This window comes from Gnatocerus cornutus, unplaced genomic scaffold, assembly GCF_029298725.1.
Source record: "Gnatocerus cornutus isolate USDA-ARS CGAHR unplaced genomic scaffold, icGnaCorn1.1 ctg00000178.1, whole genome shotgun sequence".
NCBI classification, from domain to species: domain Eukaryota; kingdom Metazoa; phylum Arthropoda; class Insecta; order Coleoptera; family Tenebrionidae; genus Gnatocerus; species Gnatocerus cornutus.
In genome coordinates, this window is record NW_028275513.1 from 49,871 (window position 1) to 70,452 (window position 20,582).

Here is a 20,582-nt window from a genome sequence, read left to right on the forward strand (position 1 = left end):
TGCGTACTCAGAGAACACTTCAAGAATGCCGAACGCGGCGAAGGCTAGAAATTTATATGGTCGGTACAGCGCCATCTCGTTAGGGCAATGGTCGAACGACGAACTAAGGCGGAGCGCCTGTTTGTCGCTCGCTCGTTATAAATAGAGGGATTTTAGGTGTGCGGCGTTTTAGATCGAGTATACTCGTCGTAACGTGCACGTCGTGTCTGTCTCGTTTTCTGTTTTTAAACGTTTTTTTAACTCGACGACTAGAAGAGAATGCCACCCAAGACCAGCGGTAAGGCGGCCAAGAAGGCCGGAAAAGCTCAAAAGAACATCTCGAAGAGCGACAAGAAAAAGAAGCGCAGGAGGAAGGAGAGTTACGCCATCTACATTTACAAGGTGTTGAAGCAGGTCCATCCCGATACCGGTATCTCCAGCAAGGCTATGTCTATCATGAACAGTTTCGTGAACGACATCTTCGAACGTATAGCTGCTGAAGCCAGTCGCCTCGCTCATTACAACAAACGTTCGACCATAACCAGCAGGGAGATCCAGACGGCGGTGCGTCTTCTTTTGCCCGGTGAATTGGCGAAGCACGCCGTTTCTGAAGGAACCAAGGCCGTCACCAAATACACCAGTTCAAAATAAATCCTCCTCGAGCAGCTTGGAAGTTGGTTGGAAAAAAAAGAAAAAAAATCGGTTCTTTTCAGAACCACAAATTCAACTCGAACGAATTAAAAATTTTCGTCTTCATACTATATAAGTTCATGAGAGAAAATATAAATAGTGAAAAATATATTTAAAAAAAGTTTGACATCAGAAATGTTAATAAAAAAAGAAAAGAGTAGAGACAACGGCACGCGGTGTTCCCAAGCGGTCACCCATCCAAGTACTGACCGCGCCCGACGTTGCTTGACTTCGGTGATCGGACGAGAACCGGTAGTTTTCAACGTGGTATGGTCGTTGCCTGGTAAAATTTTCCAAGATGGTACGTTGACGATTTTTTGTGATTGTTCGATCGTTTGGATGTGACATTTTTCGATGGTACACATGTCAGAAAATGTACAAGATTTAAAAGAAGAAAAAAAAAAATTTTTTTTTGCGAGTCGTTTTTTAGTTTTTTTTTTGCGACAAAATGACGAAAAAAAAAAACTCGTATGAGGCGTTAAATTAAATTGTTCGTTTGACGATCTCAACGAGTCACTTGCGATTAACGTAATTTAAAATTTGAGAACTTACTTACTCACTTGCTTGCTTAGATGGAAATAGCACCCACTTGAAGTAAACGCCGACACGGACCGGAGATGAATAAACTCCGAACGGACGGGGTTAATTCATGAACTGACCGTAGTACGGTCGAAGGTTCGCCGCCGCCGCTACCTGCTTTCTTTCTTAGAACTGATAACAGAGTTGGTTTCTTTGTCTGTTCATTCATCGAAATTCCCACCACTCTGGCCGGGCCGGGCGGGGTGGGTGTGTGTTGTTTCATGATTTGTTCTCTTCTCGATTTATTCTTTTTCCGACGTCGTTCGATTCATAGAGATGTTTTCGTCGAAAGTGTGGTCGCGTTTACATTGCATTAAAATTTAATTTGTTCCAGTGCGACGATGAAACAAGAAAAAAGTTTCAAGTAAGTACGCACGCACGCACACCTACATATTTCATTTTTTAAATCTTTCGACGTTCGTAGTTTCTGCTCGAAATGTCGACTAATAGTAGGGAATGTTTTGTTGATTTGTTTGTTTTTCGTTTTTGAGAAGAACAAATGAAAATTTCGTTGGATTTCTGTCGACCGACGACCGACTGAAAATCCGCCGACATCGACGTAGTTTTATTTAGAGTGTCTGAAAAATGCAAACAATGCAAGATTTCCGTATTTTTGTTGGTTTGTGGTGTTTGGGGAGTTTTTTTTATGATTATAAAATGGTTTCGTCGAGAAAAATTGCTTCTTTCGCAATGAATTGGCAAGAAAAATTAAAAAACTCGTCCGTTCCCGTCGCTGGATGTTCGACGGTGGTCCGTCTGATTTTCCCTTTATTTTCGTAAAATTGACGAGAATTTCGCCGTCAAAACTGTTTTCGGTGATGTTTCGATGATGGGATTTCGTCGTGTGAGGTAATTTTTGAGGAAAAAATGTCGATTTTGCGAAAAAAGTCGTTCGAAAAGTCCGTTCGTCGTACAAATTCGTTTCTCATGGTCGAGTCCGAAATTGACATCGTTTTTTTTCCGACCTGTTCGTCAAGATCGTTTTCAAAAATCAACTCCTACGAAAGGCGAAGGTTTTATCTTCGTTCTTGAAAAAATTCGACCTTCTCGGACGTCATCTTCGACCGTTTGTGAATTTTTTTCCTACACTCTGCAGGTTCGTCGGTCGTCGCTCCGATCCGTGCTGCGTCTCTTTGCGAGGCGATTTTCGAAAAGATCGCACGTACTTTTCGACCGATTCGTTCGTGAAACTTGTAGAGGATGCTTCCAAGTTTGTCTGGTCGAAAGCGGAACTTTCCTGTTATTCGTGGAAAACGCGTAACGTCGGCGTCGAACTTGGATGTCATCTCCTTGTTTCGGAGGGTCTTTGTTCGAGTCGACGTTCGATCGGTCCTTGTTCGCTTTTGGAGGTCGGCTGGTCGTCCGGGAAAACTTGAGGTTATTCAGGAGGCCATCGCCGACCGAATCGCTCATGTTCCCGCACCCGGAGGCGGTGATCTTCGCGTAAAGAGAACGATGCCATCACGCGAAAGCTGTATTCGAGGCCCACTGAATTTTCTAACTCGACGAGAAGGCTCTCGTTTAGTCCGCGGTCCGCGCGTTTTCGAACGCGCCAACACTTTGACTTTGGCGCCCAATTCGTTCTGTAAAGTTCATTCGTTCTTTCACCGAAGAATAAGCCTACCTATAATAAAAAGAAAAAAACGCGCGCGCGATAGACGACGCCACTCTGAGTCCAGCATCGGAACGAGTAGGGTCACGCCTTCTTGTTTCCTTCAGCGATCCAGAACTTCCATTCGAGGCATTCGCAGCGAAACAAATCGTGCTTTTCAGCGCATAACCAGTGCTTTTCAGCGCAAACAAATCGTGCTTTTCAGCACCACAAAGACGTGCTTTTCAGCGCATCGCAAATCATTAATGAGATAAAAGCTCAATTAATAAAAAATTCCTGACTTCCCAAAGTCCCGACACATGAAAATAAAATTCATGTTGGGTGACTCCGCCCACCCGTCACAAATTAATTTTCGCCCAATTTGAGACACGAATTAAAATTCGCATCGCACCTGGACAGAAGAAAATTCCACGAAGTCCGCCCAATCCCGAAGATGGCTGGGACGCTGTCCCTCGAAGAAACGGTGGCGAAAGCCGTCGCGGACTTGGGGGAAAAATTGCGAGCCGAACTGCTTGAGTCGCTGGTGAACGGAGTCTTTTCAGACATCCGTCGCGACCTCATCGATGCGGTTCTCCAGGCACGACCGCAATCCCCCGCTGTCCTTCCTCCACCAACGGACGAAGAAAAAGCGGAGAAGAAGAAGAAGAAATCGAAGAAATCGAAGAAACCGAAGAAGCAGGCACCCGAACCGATGGAAACGGCTGGCCAATCAGCAACGGCTGAGACAGCTGTTCCATCGACGTCCGCTGACGTCTCGACGCCGCTATTCCCCGAAAAGACCTCTGAGGAGGTGTTAGTAGGCGGCGGCGTCCCTGAGGCCGACGCGTCAATGGAACTGGTTTTCTCCTTTTCGGAGGAATCGGAACCTGAAGAGGAACAATTCACGACCGTTCTAAGCCGAAAGGCCAAAAAACGAAGAGTGGTTGTTTCCGAGAGCGAGGAGGACGACGAACGCGAGGCGCAATTGTCGACGAAGGCCCTTTCGAGGAACTTCAAGTCGGCTAAAAAGCCCCAAAAGGTCGTCCCCGAATCTCGCGACCAAAACACGACTTCGGATCGTCTGGAGAAAATCCCACCGGTGATTCTCCACAGGGACGAAATAACGAAGTCGTGGAATGAGGTCTCCACACTTCTTCGGAGTCACACCATCAGCTACACCAAGGCAAAAGCGGTCGTGGGTGGAATAAGAATCCAGCCAAGTACTGTCAACGATTTCCGTCGCATGACGAAATTGTTCGACGTGGAAAAGCTGCCTTTCCACTCCTTTTCGCTGAAAAGCGAAAAACCGTTGAAAGTCGTCCTACGTGGAGTCTCGTCAATGGCTGACATAAAGTCGGTCGAACAAGAGCTCCTGGGGCGCGGATTCGCCGTGGGCAAATGCTCACGCATGATGGCGAATAAAAAACCGCTGGACATGGTCGTAGTCGAGGTTCCACGTGAACATCGGCACATTTACGACCTAACGACGGTTCAAGGCCTCCAGGTGACGACAGAGCCGCTGAAGAAGCGCCGGTCTAACGGCCAGTGCTTCCGTTGCCAGCAGTGGGGTCACTCACAGCGCGGCTGTCACGCTACCACCAGGTGCGTGAAATGCGCTGGACCCCATGTCTCTCGAGATTGCGATGGCAAAAACCCAAAGAAATGTGCGAATTGCGGAGGTTTGCACCCGGCTAATTTTAGGGGCTGTCCCAAGCATCCCAATGCGGGATCGGACAAACCCCAAGTCGCCACTCCCACCGTGGCGGCGCCAAAGAAGCCGGTACCAGCAAGGGGCATCCCCGAAGCGTCGAAACCAAAAGTGGAGACCGGGAAACCCGCTAAATCTGCTGCAAAGCAGGTTAAAAGCGGAACTCCAGGTCCACTCAAGGTGACGCCGCCCCCGAAGGCTCACAAGGGACAGTCCTCTGCCACAGACTCCAACTCCATGGAGATAGTGGCGCGGACAATTGGCGAGATGTGGAGCGACTTCGCAGCCACTAAACCAAGTCCCGACAGGTTAACGCGCTTTAAAAAGCAGACAGACCAGCTGATGGAAATTTTAAGCCAGGCATTGCATGGTTAGAAAAATTAAGCCGGAGTCACTGCAGGTGGTCGTTTGGAATGCCAACGGCCTCCGACACAAGCGCAACGACCTAGAGCGTTTCGCAACGGATGTCCAGGCGGATATTCTTTTAATTTCGGAGACACATCTGCGACCAGCAGATAATCCAAAATTGAGAAATTTCGTCCTGTACAGAAATGACAGACAAAACGGCGGAGGTGGAGGAACCGCTGTTTACGTCAAAAATTCGATCGATCACAATGAGATTGCGACTCCGCAACTGGAACGATTGGAGGTGACTGGCATCGCCGTACACACAGCAAACGCTGGTACGCTGAAATTGTACGCCGCCTATGCACCACCCTCTCGACTCCTGGAGTCTGATCTGGAGGAGATCTTCGACAATGACGGCGGCGCTACCGTATTGGCTGGGGACCTGAATGCCAAGCATCCCACTTGGAACAGTCGGGTCACAAATGTCAAAGGACGGTTGCTGCACAGATTTGTCGATCAGCGGGACATGGTAGTTCTTGGACCGGAGGAGCCGACCCATTTCGGGCATGTCGGCCGACCTGACGTCCTAGACATCGCAGTCCTGAAAGATGTCGTCCACCAGACGAGAATCCAAGTGATCGGCGGCGAGTTGGACTCGGATCATGACCCGGTGATTCTTCACCTGGGGCGTGAAGACGAGATGGACCCGCCGGCAGAATACGACAAAGTTAACTGGCAACTTTTCAAGGAGTCATTAGCTACCAGAGTCGGTCCAGTGCCGCGGATTTGGGTGAAGGAGGATATCGATCTAGCTATCGAAAACCTCGAGAGCCGCGTCCGAGAGGCGAAAACTGACGCTACGACCACGGTGTCTCTAAGAACACGTCGTGACGGCCTACCGCCAGACATTCGAGACCTAGTGCGAGATCGAAACCGAGCTAGAAGGCGGTACCGCCGCACCCTAGCTCCAGTAGATCGAGCCGATGTGAATCGTTTGTGTGCGGAAGTCAGACGGAGACTTCAGGAGTACCGTAACAGTAAATGGTGCCAAAAACTCGAAGAGTTGACCACGGAGGACTGTTCATTGTGGAGAATGACCAAAGTCCTTCGAAATCAGCGCAAGCCGCTTCCTCCAATTCACGGTGAAGACGGAGTCGTCTACACAGATGAGGAGAAAGCTGAGGCTTTTGCGCTAAATCTTGAACGACAATGCAGCCCCAATTGGGAGCATGCAGACCCTGACTTTGTCGAACTGATCGAAAGATGCGTCGAAAGACGTCTCAACCAAGTGCGCGCTCCTGAGATTCGACCAGTTTCTCCAGCAGAAGTACGGTCGATGATCAAAAAACTGAAAGTCAGAAAGGCCCCAGGTCCTGATGGCATCAGCAACAAGATGGTACGACAATTTCCTGATCTCGCGGTCATGCATCTTGTCGCCATCTACAACGGAATGCTGCGATTAGTACATTTCCCCGAGAAATGGAAAATCGCCGACGTGATCTTTCTCCCGAAGGGGGGCGGAGCTCAACAGTTTCCACAAAATTATCGCCCAATCAGTCTACTTCCCTGCATGGGGAAAATGGCGGAGAAGGTGATATTGTGGAGACTAAAGGACTTCGAACGAGAACACGACATCATCCCACCGGAGCAATTCGGATTCAGGGATGGACATTCTACCACCGACCAAGTGCTGCGAGTAGTGGAACATGTCACAGACAGTTTCAATCGAAAACGGCACACTGGCGCGGTGTTCTTGGATGTGGCAAAAGCATTCGACAAAGTGTGGCACGAGGGGCTTCTCCACAAGCTACTCGACGCCGGCTTTCCGATCGGTTTGGTGCAAATCATCCGATCATACCTGGAAAACAGGAAATTCCGAGCGAAGATTGGAACAACGAGATCGACAATGAAAGACATCACTTCTGGGGTACCTCAGGGGTCCATACTTTCGCCGTTCTTGTTTGCCATCTTCATGTCAGACGTCCCGAAGCCAGTAGACGCCGATTCCACAACGGCACTCTACGCTGACGACACAGCAGTCTTGGTTCGAAGCGGTTCCGCTGAGACCGTGACTCGCAAACTCCAAGAAAACCTTGACAGGTTGGAGGAGTGGTTCACTCGCTGGAGAATTGAAGTTAACGCTGCCAAAAGCAGCGCGGTACTCTTCACCAAAAAGCGAACCAGGGACAACAGAGTAATAGACCCAGATGGTGAAGTCTTCATGTTCGATACCCCAATCCCATGGAGATCCGAAGCCAAATATCTGGGTGTTACTCTGGATCGAGGAATGACCTGCAAAACTCACACCACTGGTGTGAGGAACAAGGCTTATGGCATCATCTCGCAGATTTATTCCATGATTGGGCGACGCAGTCGTCTCTCGATTGGCAATAAACTCTTGATGTATAAGACCATCGTCCGACCGGTAATGATGTACGCGTCCCCAGCTTGGGGTCACGCTGCAGCGACGCACATCAGACGCCTCCAGAGGGTTCAGAACAAGTTCCTTCGCATTGCACTCAACGCACCATGGTTCGTTCGCAACACCCAGCTTCATGAAGAAGCAAAAATGCCGTCTCTTAAAGACTTTATGCTGGCAACAGCAGAAAAGTACTTCCAAAGAGCGGCTCAACATCGAAACCCACTCGTTCGCGTAGCCGTGGACTACGACGAACAAACTCATCACAAGCACAAGCGCCCGAAAATGGCGCTTGTGAGGTAAGGTACTCTGTATCTCAGGCCGAACAAGTTCGGCACAAATCAGTTTTGGTTTAATATTAATTCATTTGTATGTTTCAGACAATCAAGCAGACGGAAGAGTTCATGGCACGTCCCAACACTCTGCAAGCAACAAGTTGCTCCAAGGCGCGATAGACGAAAATATGGCCGACGTAGAAAATCAAGCAGCTTCGACGGTCGCCGGTGCCACTTCCGGCTCCTCACCGGTGAAGAAGGAGAAGAAGCCCAAAAATCCGAGAAGCAAACCTTCTCATCCGCCCACTTCGGAGATGGTCACCAACGCCATCAAAGGCTTGAAGGAACGCGGCGGTTCTTCGTTGCAGGCGATCAAGAAATATGTCGCGGCCAACTACAAAGTCGACGCGGAAAAATTTGCGCCTTTCATCAAGAAGTACCTTAAGGGCGCCGTCGCATCCGGTTCGTTGGTCCAAACCAAAGGAAAAGGAGCTTCCGGTTCGTTCAAGTTGGCTTCTGCCGTCACCGGTGCAGCTAAGGCTCCGTCCGCCACGAAAAAGAGATCTGCCGCTGCGACCGCGTCGTCATCGGCGAAATCCAAGAAGACGGGCGTTGCTAAACGTTCCGTCGCGTCAGCGCCGACGTCCGCCGAAAAAGGATCCGCCTCAAAAGCCGGTAAGAAGGCCGCCCCCGCCGCTTCGGCCAAGTCTAAGAAAACTGCCGCCGAAAAGAAGAGCGTCGCCGTATCGAAGGCTAGAAAGGCTGCGTCCGCTCCCGAAAAGAAAGCCAGCGCCGCCTCCAGATCGCCCGTCAAACCCAAGACGCCATCGAAAGCGAAGAAATCCAACAAGGCCGGTCCAACCAAGAAACCGAAAGCGCCGAAACCGAAAACGGCCAAAGCCGTCACCGTCAAAGCGAAAAAAACCGCTTCACCCAAGAGAAAGAAGTGAAAAGTCGACGACGATGATTTAATTTTTTCAACGACGACGACGTCCTGGTGGTTTCGGGAACGTGCTCCGATCGTATATATCGACGTAGGGGCACCATCGATACAAATAAATGGCCCTTTTCAGGGCCACAATTATTTTCAAGAAACGAACGAAAGATTCGCTTGGACAATGCACATTCTGTTGAGGAGATACATACTTTCATTTGATTTTCTTGTCTATTCATTTGACTGTCGAAACAGTGTTATTACAAAGAATGATAAACTTTATTATATAATAATGTTTCAAATAGTCTCAGTTAAAAGAAAATTTAATGTGAAAGAAAAAAGCAAAAGTTTATCGTTTTATGTAAGTACGAATTTTGTGAATAAATCACATAACCTAACTTTTTTTTTTTTTTTTTTTTTTTTCAATCTCAAAAAGTTGCATGCGCGAACGATAAATTTTCAATTCGTTGGAAAATAATTGTGGTTCTGAAAAGAACCGATTTTTTTTTTCTTCTTTTAACACCTTCGAAGATGAAGAATTTGTTAATTCTAGATGGTCGGATCGGATGGATGGATGGATGGATGGAGGAAATTTAAGCCCTCTCGCCACGAATGCGTCTCGCCAATTGGATGTCTTTCGGCATGATGGTGACACGTTTGGCGTGGATGGCGCACAAGTTGGTGTCTTCGAAGAGGCCGACGAGATAAGCCTCGCTGGCTTCTTGAAGTGCCATCACGGCCGAACTTTGGAAACGGAGATCGGTCTTGAAATCTTGGGCGATCTCTCGGACGAGACGTTGGAAAGGCAGCTTGCGGATCAAAAGTTCAGTGCTCTTTTGATAACGACGAATCTCACGAAGGGCGACCGTACCGGGCCTGTAACGGTGAGGTTTCTTGACACCTCCGGTGGCGGGAGCGCTTTTTCTGGCCGCCTTCGTGGCCAACTGTTTTCTAGGTGCCTTGCCACCGGTAGATTTACGAGCCGTCTGTTTAGTTCTCGCCATCTCGGATATCGGATGAATCAAATGAAAAGAATTAACGTAGGTAGTGGCTTGCTTGCTTGCTTCGACCGAACGACCGACCGTACGTACGAACGTTCGAAAGTCAACTGAAAATTTTCGTCGCGCCAACGGCCGTTTTATAAACTCGATGAGTCATACGGCGACGCCATTGGTGGATTCGTTTTTAACGCGAGGTGGAGCTGCCGTAACTTATAAATAGTCCCGCGGAATGAAATTTTGACGTTAGTTCCATAACGAACTTGGTCGAAGCTACGTCGTTTTGTACGAAGAATTTCCTAATTTTATCAAGATGACCGGTCGTGGTAAAGGTGGCAAAGGATTGGGAAAAGGTGGCGCCAAACGTCATCGCAAAGTTCTACGCGATAACATCCAAGGTATAACGAAACCGGCGATCAGAAGATTGGCTCGTCGTGGTGGTGTGAAACGTATTTCCGGTCTCATCTACGAAGAAACCAGAGGTGTGTTGAAGGTCTTCCTCGAGAACGTCATCCGTGACGCCGTAACTTACACCGAACACGCAAAACGTAAGACCGTCACCGCCATGGACGTCGTCTACGCCCTGAAACGTCAAGGTCGTACCCTTTACGGTTTCGGCGGTTAATTTTATCATTTTATGACGTGTATCCGCATCCTCAGAGGAATAACAACAAACCCCCCGCAGGCAAGCAAACAAACAAACAAAAAAAAACGGTTCTTTTCAGAACCACAAAATAAATCAAACGAATTAAATATGTTGCTCAATTGTGTGTTTGTCTTCAAATCGAAATGAAAATCGTACGGAGTGAGTGATCATTTTAATTTGTGATCCAGGCGGCGACTTTGACAATTTTGACAGCAGTTTTAGGTTAGAATGACCATCGTTAAAAGAACGTTTTTGCCACGAAGAGTATATTTGAGGTTATGTCCAATATGGGGTAGAGTTACTCTCCTCAGACGTGACTTGAAACAAAATCTCATAGCAAATAAAACGATTGATTGTAGTATTACGGCTCACCGCTGACGACTGCTGCTGCAAGAAATTATCGAGACGGAGAGCACGTATAGGCGACCGGTGTGTGTGTGTATGTTCTTAACAGATTAATGTGCGAAATGTGAAGAAATTTACGACGAATCGGAATGTTTCTTGAATTAGATAATCAATAAATTATTATAGATAGAGTTGTCGAGTTCGTGCTTTAGTCGGGCATTGAATTTTTCTAAAAATTACGATGAAAAGTCGTAAAAATCATCTTTCTTGGTTGAATGTAATCGAAAATCTTCCGTTCAGTCTACGCTCGTATAATGAATTAATTGATCGGTTTAACTTTAAAATATCTAAAAGACTTTTTAACATGATTCTCATAGGTTGTTGTATTTTGGCGAAAAAATCAATTCGTTCGAGTTGAATTTTTGGCCCTGAGAAGGGCCGATGTGAAGATGGTTTTTATAAAAGTTTTTGTTTTTCGTTCGAGATGACGGCGGCGAAGAATTAAATTTAAGGCTTCTTTTCGGTCTTCTTGGGCAACAACACCGCCTGGATGTTGGGCAAGACACCGCCTTGGGCGATGGTAACGCCGGAAAGGAGCTTGTTTAACTCCTCGTCGTTCCTTATAGCCAATTGAAGATGTCTCGGAATGATACGGGTTTTCTTGTTATCTCTGGCGGCGTTTCCTGCCAATTCGAGAACTTCGGCGGCTAGATATTCCATTACGGCCGCCAAATAAACGGGAGCACCTGCACCCACTCTTTCGGCGTAGTTTCCTTTACGCAGAAGACGATGAATTCTGCCGACGGGAAACTGAAGTCCGGCACGACTGGAACGAGACTTCGCCTTTCCCTTCACTTTACCTCCTTTTCCTCTTCCGGACATGTTGTTATACGATATAAACAGCAAAACACCTACTGCGACTGACACGAAGCGCACTGACAAACGTACGGCTTGAAATAAATGCCGAACGCGGCTTCACTTCAAATACATTTATTTCTAGGTTTTTGGGTTTTTACATCGAGTTCTTAAGATATACATTCTATTTGGCTGCTGGTGAGGCTTTTGGCCTTTTCAGCAGACCGAGGGAATTTAAACAATTTTCAAATCTTATATCTAAACAGTAATTTTGGCTTAAGTATGAATACAATGCATTTGTTTCAAATTAGGTTTTAAAGTTAGGGCGTTGTTGGTAAAGTGGCAAGGTTTGTTTCTTTCTTGGTCGTCCTTCCTTCCTTCTGGACTTGGTTTGGAGTTTAGGAGTTCTTCATGGGAATCCTGGGAATCTTCGTGGGATTCCTGGGACTCTTCATGGGAATCCAGGAGTTGGTGGGACGTCCGGAGCTCTTCGTGGGGATCCTGGGAATCTTCATGGGAGTCCTGGAACTCTTCATGGGATCCTGGGAGCCTTCGCGAAAGTCCGTTTCTTCCTCGGATTGTCCTGGGCTGAAAGAGAAACCTGAAAGAGAAAGGGGAAAAGGAAAGGGATCTCGTCCATGTAGGAATGGACCTCTTCATCGCATCGAAATTGGTGTTTCTTCGACCAGCTCCTGGAGGAGCGGAGGCAGGTCTGGGTAGTTGGCTAAAAGAAGGGCTGTGGGCAAGTGTTTTAGTTTGTGCTTGGGTTTTTTGCGGATAACGTTAATTAAGCGGTTTTTAGTGGGAAGTTTGTGTGTAGTATGAAGAGTTTGAATAGCTAGGTGGTTAGTGCTGGCGAGCGTGCGTGTTAGGTAGCGTTTGCGGTTAATTATAAAGCGTTGATTGATGGGAGTAGAGTTAGTGTGTTCATGCAGAGAGTTTGAAGGAAATCTGAGATCAAGGCGATAGAGAAGTCTAAGCGTATGTCTTTCGAAAGAAGAAATTTTGAAAAGCAAGCGGTTAGTAAGAGAGGCGTAAAGTAGAGATCTGTACTCGAAGATAGGGCGAATAAATGTGTTGTAAGTGTAGTGTAGGGTTTCTGGGCTGCAACCTCGAAGTCGGCCGCGAATGAGATACAAAAGATTGGATCTATTCCGTGCTTTTTTCATTGTTGTTGCCAGGTCCTGGTGTAGTGTGCATGTTTGAGCGAAGGTGATTCCTAGATAAGTGACAGAGTTAGTTTTAGAAATAGATTGATTGTTTATAGTTAGCCGTATGTAGCTTTGAAAGTTGAGGCGATGCTTGTGTGCAAGGGGAAATGAGAAACAGATGGTTTGGCATTTGGAGGGATTTGGCTTCACTCTCCAGGCGTTTGTCCATTTTTCAATGCGGTGAAGTTCTTTCTGAAGTGTTTCCGCGGCTTTCACGGCGTTCTGATGACTGGACCAGATTGCCGTGTCGTCCGCGAACATCCTCGTCTTGGTCCGGAAGTGGTCTGAAACGGGAAAATCTCTGCAGTAAACAATGTATAACAATGGTGACAGGACGGAGCCTTGTGGGACTCCGGCGTTGAGGTTGAAAGAGTTTGAAAAAGAGTTGTTAAGTTTGATCCTGCAGGATCGGTTAGTTAGGAAGGAGGCGATGAGCCGCGTGAATTTAAGATTGACTCTAAGGTTAAGAAATTTTTGAATGAGGCCGTCGTGCCAGACTTTGTCGAATGCACGTTCGATGTCCAGGAAGACACCGATGGTACATTCTCCAAGGTTGGCGTGTCGAGTGATGTCGGTTTGAAGTTCTACTAACGGATTTTGCGTACTGCGGTGTGATCTGAAGCCGAATTGCTCTGGCGGAAGCAAATTTTGCGTCTCTAATACAAATTTTAATCGGTTTGTTAAGATTCGTTCAAAAATTTTGCCAGTGATGTTAAGAAGTGAAATTGGTCTGTATGACTTAGGGTCGTTGACGTTTTTACCGGGTTTAGGAATCATGATAGTATTCGCGGCTTTCCACGCGGTTGGAAAATACAAGTTATTTAAACAGTTGTTGAAAATGTTAGTTAAAGCTAAGAATCCGGATTCTGAAAGGTTCTTTAAAACTATTGGTTTGATTTGATCGGGTCCTGGAGCTTTAGTGTTTTTCAAATTTAGAATTAAAGTTTTTACTTCGAAAACAGTGACCGGGTCTGTTAAGTGCTCATCGTTTAGGGGATAGGGAGTGGTTCAACTAGTGGAATATCGCGTAAGGTCTGCGCATTATTTGATATTAAATTGAAAAAGTGGTTGTCAAAGTTGGGGTCATTTGGAACTTGGTGAATTTCCTCGAGAAGGTTCGCGAAGCAATTTGCTTTGTCTTGGGAAGAGTGGTAGACGTTTGCTCCGTCAATTAGATTATGGTTCGGTCGAGAACGTTGGCCAGAAATTGTCTTGAATTTTGTCCAATACTCTTTTCCGTTCCGATAATCCAAAGACTCGCAAGTTTTGAGCCAAGTTTCCTCTTTGTAGCAATTAATGTCGCGTCTGATTTTGGCGTTGAATTTATTGATAAGCGTTTTCAAAAAGGGGTCGCGGCTGCGGACGTAATCGCGGTAGATTTTACGTTTTTCTTTAATGAGTCTGAGGATACGGTCTGGCAGTGGGGATTTGTCTTTTGGAATAGTTTTGGGCTTAATGACTTTAAGTTTACAGTACTCGATAGCTGAAGTTAATGAATCTATTTGTCGGTCTATTTCTACCTGGGAATTTACTGGGATAATGACTGGTAGGGCCTGGTCTAATTCTTCGCGGAAAAGGTTCCAATTGGCGTTTTTGTAATTGAAGATTTGAATAAGTGGTGGTTGTGGCTGATGGCCGTTGATGAGGATTTTTGCAATTAAGGGAAAGTGATCTGACGTTACCGTGGTGCCTATTGCTGTTTCATTGTCGAACGCGTGGATTAAGGATTCCGAAATAATGATATGGTCAATAATTGAGGCTCCTCTATGAGAGATAAAAGTGGGAAGTCGGTTTTCTAATCTGTAGATTGGGAGTTCGCTAATGAGAGTGGATAGGATTCTGCCGTTTGGGTTAGTTGCAGTGTCTCCGAAGTCTTCGTGTCTAGAATTAAAGTCGCCGAAAATGACTGAATGAGGGAGATTGGACGCGTATTCGAATAGTTCCGTTGGAAGTTTTTGCCTGACGGGCTGATAGAGGGAGAAGAAAGTAATGATTTTATTGTTAATTACTACGTCGGCTGCGGCAAGTTCGAGAGAAGTTAGGTTGGGAGGCAAATTATGTTGAGTTGACTGAAAGTCGGTAGAAACTAAAAGCGCGGTTCCGTGAGCGATGTTTGAGGGCGTGTTGTGATAGCAAGAAAAATTTTTGACTTTAATCGCGAGATTTGAGCGCGTTTCGGTAATTGATAAAATTTTGATCGCGTCGGTTTCGATGAAGTTACGGAGAGCATGCAATTTCCGTTTGATTCCTGCAATGTTGACCGTGGCGATATTCACACGAGGGGACAGGAGGCCCCCGCCGGGAGCGGCGGGGGCGGCCACCGTGGTAGCCATGGGGAAAGAGAGTTGGACGAGTTAGGGCTGTCGAATCTACTCGAAAGTGAAGTAGATTCTCTGGCCCGCGTGATTGATGCGGGTCTTTGTCTTAAGGACGGATTTGGAGGCGCTCTCGACGAGCTCGCTGACCTTTGCACGCTGGTGAGGGAAGAGGTCGTACAAAAGTTTTGTGACGAAAGTGATTGTCTGACGAACAGACACGGGTTGGGGATCGGGGTCTGCAAATTCGGGAGAGGGCTCCAGAATCAGAGTTGGGGCAATGGGGGTTTCGGACGTGACGACTGCGTCCTTGATTTTGGGGCACTGGCGGGACCAGGCCGGGTGGGTGCCGTTGCACAGAAGGCAAGTTACGTGGTTGGATTCGCATTTGAAGGCTGGGTGGTTCTCTGTGCATTTGGGGCACGCGATTTTGTTGGGGCATTCAGTGGCAGGGTGCCCAAGTTGGAAACACTTGGAGCACTGAAGGGGGGCGGGTTTGGCGGGGGCTTTGGACGGCTCGCACTGATGGCGCTTGCCGAACATGATGACGCCTTCCTTGAGGAGGAAGTCGACGGTCTCTGTGCTGTCAGTGATGACACGCATCAGTTTGGTGAACTTGCCGGATTTCATTGAACGAATCCGCCAGACTCTGATGACTGGCAGATTGAGTGATTTGAGGGCGTTGAGTGCTTCGTCGTATTCGATGTCGTCGTCAACATCGCGAATTACGACAGAGAGGTGGGGTTTTGAAGTGGCAACGTTTGGTTTGGCAGTGACTTTTTTGTGGGTTTCCACAATTGAGATGGATTGGTTTAGCGTGGCAACTTGGAGTTTTTTCTGGAAGTCGCTTGGGAGAGGGTTTAGAGTGACAAGAAGAGCAGTCTTGTTCCAGTTGACAACAAGCTGCTTGATGTTCTTGACCAGAAGAGTGGTCGTTAAAAGGCAGTAAAACTTTTTTTGTGCAGCCCAGTCTGCAGGAATGTTTCTGATGGTGTACTTATGGTACACCACATTAGGGGTATTTTCGTTGGAGATTGAAGAGACAGAGTTTCCTCTGGCACGAGGAGGCGAGAGGGCGTGTTGCGACGAAGTCGCAGAAAGAATGGGTGTTAGTGCCCTTTCGGGCGAGGAAGGGCGCGTGATTAACTCACCTTGTGATGTCGACTGGCGGACGAAGTTGGAGAAGAGGTCCATGTCACTGGCACTTGATGCACTGGCACTTGCACCACTGACACTTGAACTCACACTTTTTGCTTTTGCACTCTTGGGAGCACTTGCGGGTGGCTTTTGAGGCCGGGGGCGAAGATCTCTGCTCGTCATCGGCGGAGCACGATGTGGACAAGTCAGAGTTTACTTCAGGAAATGCCGAACGCGGCGAAGGCTAGAAATTTATATGGTCGGTACAGCGCCATCTCGTTAGGGCAATGGTCGAACGACGAACTAAGGCGGAGCGCCTGTTTGTCGCTCGCTCGTTATAAATAGAGGGATTTTAGGTGTGCGGCGTTTTAGATCGAGTATACTCGTCGTAACGTGCACGTCGTGTCTGTCTCGTTTTCTGTTTTTAAACGTTTTTTTAACTCGACGACTAGAAGAGAATGCCACCCAAGACCAGCGGTAAGGCGGCCAAGAAGGCCGGAAAAGCTCAAAAGAACATCTCGAAGAGCGACAAGAAAAAGAAGCGCAGGAGGAAGGAGAGTTACGCCATCTACATTTACAAGGTGTTGAAGCAGGTCCATCCCGATACCGGTATCTCCAGCAAGGCTATGTCTATCATGAACAGTTTCGTGAACGACATCTTCGAACGTATAGCTGCTGAAGCCAGTCGCCTCGCTCATTACAACAAACGTTCGACCATAACCAGCAGGGAGATCCAGACGGCGGTGCGTCTTCTTTTGCCCGGTGAATTGGCGAAGCACGCCGTTTCTGAAGGAACCAAGGCCGTCACCAAATACACCAGTTCAAAATAAATCCTCCTCGAGCAGCTTGGAAGTTGGTTGGAAAAAAAAGAAAAAAAATCGGTTCTTTTCAGAACCACAAATTCAACTCGAACGAATTAAAAATTTTCGTCTTCATACTATATAAGTTCATGAGAGAAAATATAAATAGTGAAAAATATATTTAAAAAAAGTTTGACATCAGAAATGTTAATAAAAAAAGAAAAGAGTAGAGACAACGGCACGCGGTGTTCCCAAGCGGTCACCCATCCAAGTACTGACCGCGCCCGACGTTGCTTGACTTCGGTGATCGGACGAGAACCGGTAGTTTTCAACGTGGTATGGTCGTTGCCTGGTAAAATTTTCCAAGATGGTACGTTGACGATTTTTTGTGATTGTTCGATCGTTTGGATGTGACATTTTTCGATGGTACACATGTCAGAAAATGTACAAGATTTAAAAGAAGAAAAAAAAAAAATTTTTTTTTGCGAGTCGTTTTTTAGTTTTTTTTTTGCGACAAAATGACGAAAAAAAAAAACTCGTATGAGGCGTTAAATTAAATTGTTCGTTTGACGATCTCAACGAGTCACTTGCGATTAACGTAATTTAAAATTTGAGAACTTACTTACTCACTTGCTTGCTTAGATGGAAATAGCACCCACTTGAAGTAAACGCCGACACGGACCGGAGATGAATAAACTCCGAACGGACGGGGTTAATTCATGAACTGACCGTAGTACGGTCGAAGGTTCGCCGCCGCCGCTACCTGCTTTCTTTCTTAGAACTGATAACAGAGTTGGTTTCTTTGTCTGTTCATTCATCGAAATTCCCACCACTCTGGCCGGGCCGGGCGGGGTGGGTGTGTGTTGTTTCATGATTTGTTCTCTTCTCGATTTATTCTTTTTCCGACGTCGTTCGATTCATAGAGATGTTTTCGTCGAAAGTGTGGTCGCGTTTACATTGCATTAAAATTTAATTTGTTCCAGTGCGACGATGAAACAAGAAAAAAGTTTCAAGTAAGTACGCACGCACGCACACCTACATATTTCATTTTTTAAATCTTTCGACGTTCGTAGTTTCTGCTCGAAATGTCGACTAATAGTAGGGAATGTTTTGTTGATTTGTTTGTTTTTCGTTTTTGAGAAGAACAAATGAAAATTTCGTTGGATTTCTGTCGACCGACGACCGACTGAAAATCCGCCGACATCGACGTAGTTTTATTTAGAGTGTCTGAAAAATGCAAACAATGCAAGATTTCCGTATTTTTGTTGGTTTGTGGTGTTTGGGGAGTTTTTTTTATGATTATAAAATGGTTTCGTCGAGAAAAATTGCTTCTTTCGCAATGAATTGGCAAGAAAAATTAAAAAACTCGTCCGTTCCCGTCGCTGGATGTTCGACGGTGGTCCGTCTGATTTTCCCTTTATTTTCGTAAAATTGACGAGAATTTCGCCGTCAAAACTGTTTTCGGTGATGTTTCGATGATGGGATTTCGTCGTGTGAGGTAATTTTTGAGGAAAAAATGTCGATTTTGCGAAAAAAGTCGTTCGAAAAGTCCGTTCGTCGTACAAATTCGTTTCTCATGGTCGAGTCCGAAATTGACATCGTTTTTTTTTCCGACCTGTTCGTCAAGATCGTTTTCAAAAATCAACTCCTACGAAAGGCGAAGGTTTTATCTTCGTTCTTGAAAAAATTCGACCTTCTCGGACGTCATCTTCGACCGTTTGTGAATTTTTTTCCTACACTCTGCAGGTTCGTCGGTCGTCGCTCCGATCCGTGCTGCGTCTCTTTGCGAGGCGATTTTCGAAAAGATCGCACGTACTTTTCGACCGATTCGTTCGTGAAACTTGTAGAGGATGCTTCCAAGTTTGTCTGGTCGAAAGCGGAACTTTCCTGTTATTCGTGGAAAACGCGTAACGTCGGCGTCGAACTTGGATGTCATCTCCTTGTTTCGGAGGGTCTTTGTTCGAGTCGACGTTCGATCGGTCCTTGTTCGCTTTTGGAGGTCGGCTGGTCGTCCGGGAAAACTTGAGGTTATTCAGGAGGCCATCGCCGACCGAATCGCTCATGTTCCCGCACCCGGAGGCGGTGATCTTCGCGTAAAGAGAACGATGCCATCACGCGAAAGCTGTATTCGAGGCCCACTGAATTTTCTAACTCGACGAGAAGGCTCTCGTTTAGTCCGCGGTCCGCGCGTTTTCGAACGCGCCAACACTTTGACTTTGGCGCCCAATTCGTTCTGTAAAGTTCATTCGTTCTTTCACCGAAGAATAAGCCTACCTATAATAAAAAGAAAAAAACGCGCGCGCGATAGACGAAAATATGGCCGACGTAGAAAATCAAGCAGCTTCGACGGTCGCCGGTGCCACTTCCGGCTCCTCACCGGTGAAGAAGGAGAAGAAGCCCAAAAATCCGAGAAGCAAACCTTCTCATCCGCCCACTTCGGAGATGGTCACCAACGCCATCAAAGGCTTGAAGGAACGCGGCGGTTCTTCGTTGCAGGCGATCAAGAAATATGTCGCGGCCAACTACAAAGTCGACGCGGAAAAATTTGCGCCTTTCATCAAGAAGTACCTTAAGGGCGCCGTCGCATCCGGTTCGTTGGTCCAAACCAAAGGAAAAGGAGCTTCCGGTTCGTTCAAGTTGGCTTCTGCCGTCACCGGTGCAGCTAAGGCTCCGTCCGCCACGAAAAAGAGATCTGCCGCTGCGACCGCGTCGTCATCGGCGAAATCCAAGAAGACGGGCGTTGCTAAACGTTCCGTCGCGTCAGCGCCGACGTCCGCCGAAAAAGGATCCGCCTCAAAAGCCGGTAAGAAGGCCGCCCCCGCCGCTTCGGCCAAGTCTAAGAAAACTGCCGCCGAAAAGAAGAGCGTCGCCGTATCGAAGGCTAGAAAGGCTGCGTCCGCTCCCGAAAAGAAAGCCAGCGCCGCCTCCAGATCGCCCGTCAAACCCAAGACGCCATCGAAAGCGAAGAAATCCAACAAGGCCGGTCCAACCAAGAAACCGAAAGCGCCGAAACCGAAAACGGCCAAAGCCGTCACCGTCAAAGCGAAAAAAACCGCTTCACCCAAGAGAAAGAAGTGAAAAGTCGACGACGATGATTTAATTTTTTCAACGACGACGACGTCCTGGTGGTTTCGGGAACGTGCTCCGATCGTATATATCGACGTAGGGGCACCATCGATACAAATAAATGGCCCTTTTCAGGGCCACAATTATTTTCAAGAAACGAACGAAAGATTCGCTTGGACAATGCACATTCTGTTGAGGAGATACATACTTTCATTTGATTTTCTTGTCTATTCATTTGACTGTCGAAACAGTGTTATTACAAAGAATGATAAACTTTATTATATAATAATGTTTCAAATAGTCTCAGTTAAAAGAAAATTTAATGTGAAAGAAAAAAGCAAAAGTTTATCGTTTTATGTAAGTACGAATTTTGTGAATAAATCACATAACCTAACTTTTTTTTTTTTTTTTTTTTTTTTCAATCTCAAAAAGTTGCATGCGCGAACGATAAATTTTCAATTCGTTGGAAAATAATTGTGGTTCTGAAAAGAACCGATTTTTTTTTTCTTCTTTTAACACCTTCGAAGATGAAGAATTTGTTAATTCTAGATGGTCGGATCGGATGGATGGATGGATGGATGGAGGAAATTTAAGCCCTCTCGCCACGAATGCGTCTCGCCAATTGGATGTCTTTCGGCATGATGGTGACACGTTTGGCGTGGATGGCGCACAAGTTGGTGTCTTCG

At 46.7% G+C, this 20,582-nt stretch overlaps 2 non-coding genes across 2 annotated transcripts; both read right to left on the reverse strand.

Annotated features, from left to right (window-relative positions):
* Window positions 1-830: 830 nt before the first annotated feature.
* On the reverse strand, window positions 831-950 carry LOC148165837 (5S ribosomal RNA). The gene has a single exon (XR_015771136.1). It is a non-coding gene; the product is annotated as a 5S ribosomal RNA (ribosomal RNA).
* A 16,110-nt stretch (window positions 951-17,060) lies between these two features.
* Window positions 17,061-17,180, reverse strand: LOC148165838 (5S ribosomal RNA). Its single transcript, XR_015771137.1, has one exon. It is a non-coding gene; the product is annotated as a 5S ribosomal RNA (ribosomal RNA).
* Between the last annotated feature and the right edge of the window lie 3,402 nt (window positions 17,181-20,582).